Source organism: Enhydra lutris, unplaced genomic scaffold, assembly GCF_002288905.1.
Source record: "Enhydra lutris kenyoni isolate GAN:26980312 unplaced genomic scaffold, ASM228890v2 scaffoldscaffold15, whole genome shotgun sequence".
Classification (NCBI taxonomy): domain Eukaryota; kingdom Metazoa; phylum Chordata; class Mammalia; order Carnivora; family Mustelidae; genus Enhydra; species Enhydra lutris.
This window is the reverse complement of record NW_019154099.1, coordinates 38,966,986-38,974,490: the sequence shown is the minus strand read 5'-3', so window position 1 is coordinate 38,974,490 and position 7,505 is coordinate 38,966,986. Positions and strand designations below refer to the sequence as shown.

Genomic DNA, 7,505 nt, shown 5'->3' with positions numbered 1-7,505 from the left:
AGCACCCCTTGAAAACAATTTCTAAACCAAATTGTACGCACATGTGTACCAAAAGATGCAAAAAACAATATTGGTAGCAATATTATTTGTCAGCATTTTAAACTGGAAAATTAAAATATCATTCCGTGATTTCCAATTAATTGGAATATATTTACTCAATGGAATAACATAGAAATTAAGATGGCATAGGTAGAGCTACAGTCAACAGCATGCATAAGTCTGATAAAAGTAGTGCTGAGTAACAGAAGCAAAATCTGAAGGACTACATACAATATAATTAATTTATATAAATTTAAAACATAAGCAAAAGCACTCTGAGTTAATCTGTTAGAAATCATAATAGTAGTTGACTTTGAGTATGCAGGCAGCTTTTGGTGTAACTGTGGGTATGCTGATTCTCTGCATATGTGTTATACTAAGTTGAAAAAAATTAGAAAATTTGTCCAAATAGAAATATGCTATAATAAATTTGGACCACTTTTTGCCTCATTGCATCTGAGAGAGCAAGATGGGTCACCAGAAGCTCTACTGGAGCCATCTGAGGAAATCTGGCCAGGGTTCTCATGGTTGCCACATCTGCTCAAACCGGCACAGTCTGTCCCAGAAAAATGTGCTTCAGTATGTGTCTCCAGTGTTTCTGTCAGTATGGGAAAGACATAGGCATCATTAAGGTGGATTAGGTGAATTTCCTTGAATGCGTCATCCAAGATATGTACCTCAACTGCAGATCCAATATACCTACCTTAATGTTAACTCATTGTACATAAAATTAAAATATTTCAATTATGAAAAATAAATAAAATTTAGACCTATAAACCAAATATCTATCCCTCCCTCCATCTTCCTGCAAATAGTTCAGCAACATTCACTGATTTCAAAAATACAAGGTAAAAGAAGGATCAAATGAATTTAGAGACAACAGGAAATAAGCTTTGTGTTTCAAATTAGATTTTTACATTTAAGGCAGGAACAATAACCTCAAAATGAAAGTCCTCCTTCTGTAAGGCAACAATGTATTACTGATTAAAACCTGTCCTTACCACTTAAAAAAAAAAAAAAAAGAAAGAAAAGACTTCATGTTCAAGAGTCTCCTATTTTAAAGAACCAAGGACTTAGCTTTGAAGGACCCTGAGCTTAATATGTTTGCCGTAGCAACGAAATAGGAACAAGAGCAGAGAAGAACTTTACCTCCTTGTCCCTGGACTCTTGTTAAAGATTACCTATAACGTGTGCCTTTCTGATGGGGTTAAGCTCAATGAAACCCATAAAGAAATTCACTATATGAGAATGTTAAACTAGCTTTAATGCAGAAATGGTGACAAGAATCAGCATGTTGGTATAAGGCTTAAGTAACACTCCCCAACTAAGTGTCTTAGGACCAACCCAAAAAGAATTTTGGAGAAAATTTCAATTTGCATTTATCTGAATATTTGTCAAGAACTATCTGATAAAGAGCAAGTGAACCTGAATACTTGGTGCTTGAAATAATCTAAATTACCTAGGTGGCTAGAAGGTTCATGGGTCTAAGCACTTCTCATCAGATGCAATAAAGGGAGAAGCTTATGATGAATAACAAGATGAAGTAAAGTGCGTTTCTGAAAACACTTGCAGATGAATAGACCAAGTAAGTTCCTACTACCTATTCCCCACCAAAATCTGGATGCTACATAAGACACTATGTCACCTGGGATTTAGAAGTCATGGGGAAATAATATGTAGAAGACAGATATAACCCTATATTTAGTAGGCTAAAACCACATTTGAATGAAAATTTATTCAATTCATTGACATTACCTCAAGTGATTAAATTATGTTACAGAAGCCAGAAGATAGAACATGAGATGATATTTTAAGTTTGTTTTTTAGAAAAATAAATTTGGAACTTCACACACATCAGTTTCAATTGTGAAATTTTATCTGACTAATAGTTAAATAATGAATATTGTTAAATATCTTCTACTTAGTGGACTCCTATAGCCAGAAAAGCACAAAGGCCCAATGATTAATAGAATCCAATGATTTTTTAAAAAGAACTAAGGCTAGATTATTACCCTACCATGACCCATTAATTTCACAAAGATGTTACCAGAGGTCCTCTCTACTTTCCAAATTTTAGAGTCACTTAAGCCTTTTGACTAGTTTACAACCCAAACAGTGTTTTAGTCAACTGCTGTTTTAGTCAACCCAAACAGCAGTTTTAGTCAACTGCTCATTGTATGATCTTGGTCATAAAATGACTTTGATTTTTAAATTTTCTTTTTTTTTTAAACTTAACAATTGTCTTTATTTTTTAAAAAGATTTTATTTATTTATTTAACAGAGATCACAAGGAAGCAGAGAGGCAGGCGGAGAGAGAGGTAGGGAAGCAGGCTCTCCGCTGAGCAGGGAGCCTGATGTGGGGCTCAATGCCAGGACCCTGGGATTATGACCTGAGCCGAAGGCAGAGGCTTTAACCCACTGAGCCACCCAGAAGCCCCTGATTTTTAAATTTTCTATTCAAATCTGTCATTGACATTTAGCTTACCTGAGCACTAAATTTTAGAAAAGTATCTCATGTTCAAGTCTATTCAAACCGTCCAAGATATGTCCTAACAGTTCCACCATTTATTTATTTTTTTTAATTGCCTGAGAAAAGGGAAAGGAGAAAGCTTTCATATCAAAGCATCTACCGCCCATGTCAAGCTAACAAATATTTTCAGATAATACTATGCTCCATAGTTTATTGATATCTGCTTGTAGTGTAGATAAAAATAAGGTGAATATAATACTTTGGCACTTAATAGGTAACATGTACCTGTGGCCACTTGATGGTTTGCTAAATTTAAGGCAAGTCTTAGAAAATCATAATATTTTGAATTACTTACCATCTTTATATGGTAAAGAGGATTACACATTTGGATTTCCGATTGATTTTAGTTATATCATCACCTGACAAATAAATGATCAGTATGAAGACACAAGTAGTACCTAGTTGACTACAGTAAATAAATATAATCAAGTTTGATGTACTTGCAGATAACTGATGAAACAAAGTATTTTGTATCAAACTGTTGTATGTTCACCTGGTGTAATTAATGAAAATTAATAATGTGGGAATAATAACGAATTGGAATTTTAAAAGCTTCAAGCGTGAATGTAAATGTCTAAGTAAACTCACAAGAAGGAAAAAATAGAATATAATTTCAATCTTTAAATGCCAGTTTATTGATACTTACTGACATCAAGTATAAAATGAATGTTTTTCTTTACATATCAGAAGCCAACAACACACGCTGAGGGCATTTGTAGCTTTTTATATCCACACCTTAATAAAGATAATAAATATATCCTGTAGTTAGAGTAGAAAAGGTCTTATTCAGATAGATTTCTCTAGAAGTACTTAAAAATTATTTTAAGAAGAGAAACATGAGTGAAACTGGTAGTGTGGAATCACTTAGGTTTATTTTCAGAATTTTCTGAATTTTTTTTCTTAAGTTTTATTTTTTTATTTGAGAGAAAGAGAGAGAGAGCACATGAGAGGGGAGAAGGTCAGAGGAAGAAGCAGACTCCCTGCGGAGCCAGGAGCTTGATGTGGGGCTCGATCCCAGAACTCCAAGATCATGACCTGAGCCGAAGGCAGTGGTTTAACCAACTGAGCCACCCAGGCATCCCTGAAGGTTTTTTTCTTAATTAAGAAAAGAATAATTAATTTCCACAAGAATGATTTTTTTAAAATGGCTAACCCATCACTTAGAATGGAAAGTATACTGTAGAAATAATTAACTTAATATTATGGTAAATGAAATTGTAATTACTATGACAGAATAAAAGAATAATGATAGTGACAAATATATGGGAGAAAAGCCTATAATAAAAAAGAAAAATATTTTTCAAGAGGAGAATAACAATATTGTTTATATACTATTAAATTGGATAGAAAGGATAAAGTAGGTTAACTATTAAAGAATTTAACAAGGAATATGCAAATATAGAGTTGATTTACAAATGGGCTGATAAACTTCTATCTTCATACCTGAGGATGTCTGGATGTCCACTTTTTAACTATTGGTCAAGATAAGGGCATTGGGATCTATCTATGTTTTGGTGTTTAAGGTCCAAATAGTCCCTGGTGATCACTTTCCATACTAATGATTTGCTGCTGGCCTAACTGCTGTAAAGAACTTAGCTGTATCACCTGGCCAGGGGACCTATATTTTCTCGAGAGCTTCTACAGTTCTTTGTCTTAGTCCTCAGTGCTTGCCAGCTCTATTCCTCTTGCTACAACCATCCCTTTACTTTTAAATAAAAGCCTTTTGTGAGTATATGCTAGAAAGTCCAGTGATTCTTTTTGAATATCTAAAGAAATCTTTGCAGCATACTAGAACAAACAGAAGGAAGATAAAATAACAACAAAATAATCATTCAAAAAGAAGGCAATATGGAAAGAGTAAAAATCAGAAAAAGGGTGAAAGAATGCAGATAGCAGATGCTAGAAATTCCTCCAAATATCTAAGTAATCACTGTAAATGCAAATATGTGGAAACACAATTAAGTACACTTTGGATTCTTGTTTTGCCCTTATCTCTTTTTAAGTGTTACCTAAAAACTTTTCCAAATGCTTAAATTTCATTTGAAACAGATATTTTAGAATGAAAATATTTTGTCTCCAAAATAAAATAACATTTATTTACAATATATTTTTCTTACGGTTAATCCTGGAATGTTGGCCTAAAAAAGGGAGAGTCAACATGTTGCCTCAACCCACAGCTTCACCATCTATGATTATAGCTGCTGAAAAAGATGAATTTGACATTTCAGTGAGTATTCTGACTCATGAACCAGGAAACTAGTCCAAATAAACTGGGTCAGCTGTAACTAAGAAAGGAAAATATGACAAAGATCATCTTTCTCTCAGCTTATGGTAATCATTTGACTCATTGTTGTTTATATCACAGACATTTTAAATAGTATTATATTTCAGTTAAAATGTGGCATCATTTTGAAACCAATCACTCTGACTTTAAAGGGAAAAATACTTGAATCTTTTAAAGGTAAACATGATGATCTCTCTTAGACCTAAAAGTCATTTGAAAAAGTCATGGAGTCTCTTGCTGGGTAAACTTTGTATTTCATTGCTTGGATAAGGTACCGGATGACTGAGAAATTGAAAAGGCCTTGTGTAGTCGACATTGGTGAATGCCTGCCAGATAAAAAGTTAGTTAAAAAAAAAAAGTCATGTCAATTCACTTTTAAATTATAGAGTAACTCTTCAAATTAATGATTTAGCTGAAAACATGAGACAGAGTTAACATCTTTGTCTTCAGGATGTACTTTTGACTTGCATTAATATACAGATGTGGTTATAATTATTTACCTATATTTGTGCAAAATAAGTACAAACTATCATAGAAAATAACTTATGAAAATGCTTGGTCAAAAATACAAGTAGTATTGAAATATGCAAAGTGTGAAATAACCCTTTGAACGGTCATTTTTTATTCTCGAACAATTGTATTGACGGTTACACTGTTGATGCAAAGACAATATTGAATGACACTCCTGGTTTCTTATCAAGGTATACACATCAAGCTATACCAATAGTCATCTTTCTTCATCATTATACAAAATTTTTTAAAAAGATGTCAGTTACAAGGAAGTATTACAACTGCAGAAATTTGTAGTGCCTTTCCAACTCTTCAAGTTTTTCTGATGAGATAGATGGAGATATTAATGATTATAATTTCTTTAAATACGAAAAATAAAATGTGTCAATATTGGGAAGATCTGCATAATTCATTTAACAAATATGATACAAAATAATACATAGGTAAAATATCCATTCAAAGTAGGCTAATTAATTTTATAAAACTGAAGTATTAAAGATTTATTGATATGGATTCACGTTCTACATTATACTTTCTTTAAGAAGCTACCACTTTTCAAGTTGGAATGTAGTAACAAGAAAAGCTATGATTATCTGAAAAAAAAGCTATTAAAATACTTCTAATTTTTTCCAAAATCATTTTTGTATAAAGCCAACTTTTCTTTATATTCTTCAAGCAGAAAAACTTATTGCAAGAGATTGAATACAGGAATAGAAATGAGAATCCAGCTCTTTTCCATTAAGGTGTAAATTAATGGTATCTTTTTCATTTCATGAAACATTTCATGTTTCATTCAAAACATTCACTTGTTTTGGATAACATTATTTTCAATAAAATGCATTAATGTATAATGGTGTCTTATTATAATAATTATTATTATGATGAAATAAATTGACAAGCAAGTATTTTGAAATATCTTAATTTTAATTTCTAATCAATTTTTTAAATTGTAAAGATGTCCCAAGATCAAAAAGATCGGTATATGCACTTATTCACCAAGTGTAATTTATAAGAATGTTCAAAAAAGGAATTTTTATTATTGTAACATCCTGTAAACAACTAAGTATATTTTAAATAATAAATGGGTAAAGGAATTGTGTTGTATTAACTTATAGTATTTATTTACCATATAACAATTTTGAGCAAAATTTAAATTTAAAAACTTGTGTTCACAATGCAAACCCTCAAACATGAGCTTATATGAAATTTTAGCACTACATGGTATAGGAAAAAGCTCTCTCTTTTTTTCTTGCAAAGGCCTATTTATTTCTCTACTATGTTGGTTCTAGGTTATTCTCTGTCTCCTCCAGAATAAGAATTCCTCCTTTAATTTTAAATATTTCTGATATTGATATTGATAAATTTTAGAGTACAAAGACACTCAACTTATATGTTCTCAATTACTGTTGTCAAGATTTGATGCTGCTCTGCTATTACAAACTTAGGTATTAAGGAATTTCACATTCCCCACTGAGATTTGAACAGAGTGCTCTTTTCAACCACCTAATAGCTGAGAATGGCCTTTCTTCTTTTTCATTGCATTGGATGAGTAGAAATAACTATAACATTTTCAGGGACTTTAAAGGACTTTGAAGGATAGAAAGTTAAATAGATATGAAATATATAGATATATTTTCAGGTTTCATTCAAACATTCATATGTGTGTCTATTAATATATGAATATATAAAACATATATAATATATAATTTTATGTTATATATACATATAATACATAATGTATAATGTGTGTGTATATATATATTATATATATTATATATATTTATATATATATTATATATATATATTTATATATATAATATATATATATGCAAGTGAAACCTGAAAATCCCTCTCAGTTGCTGAGATATCTTGCCTTACATTCTGTTACATCCAATGTGAACTCTGAAACAATATTTAAGTTACAGATTGAAAGAATTTTGCTTTCTACTCATTTAAATTACTATGAGATATAAAGGCAGCTCCCTACACTGCATTTGGAAAAAGTCTCTAATAGTTGAAGAAAGAACGTCAACGGAAAGCAATACAAATAGTACTGCAATTTCAGAACTGCCGACTCTTTTTTTAATCATAGGCATTTTATTGCCAAATACAGAATACGTTTGTTGAGCTTTGATTTCTAAA

At 31.4% G+C, this 7,505-nt stretch overlaps 1 pseudogene; it reads left to right on the top strand.

The window, feature by feature from the left end:
• The first annotated feature begins 508 nt into the window (after positions 1-508).
• Positions 509-680, top strand: LOC111147158 (annotated as a pseudogene).
• Positions 681-7,505: the final 6,825 nt, after the last annotated feature.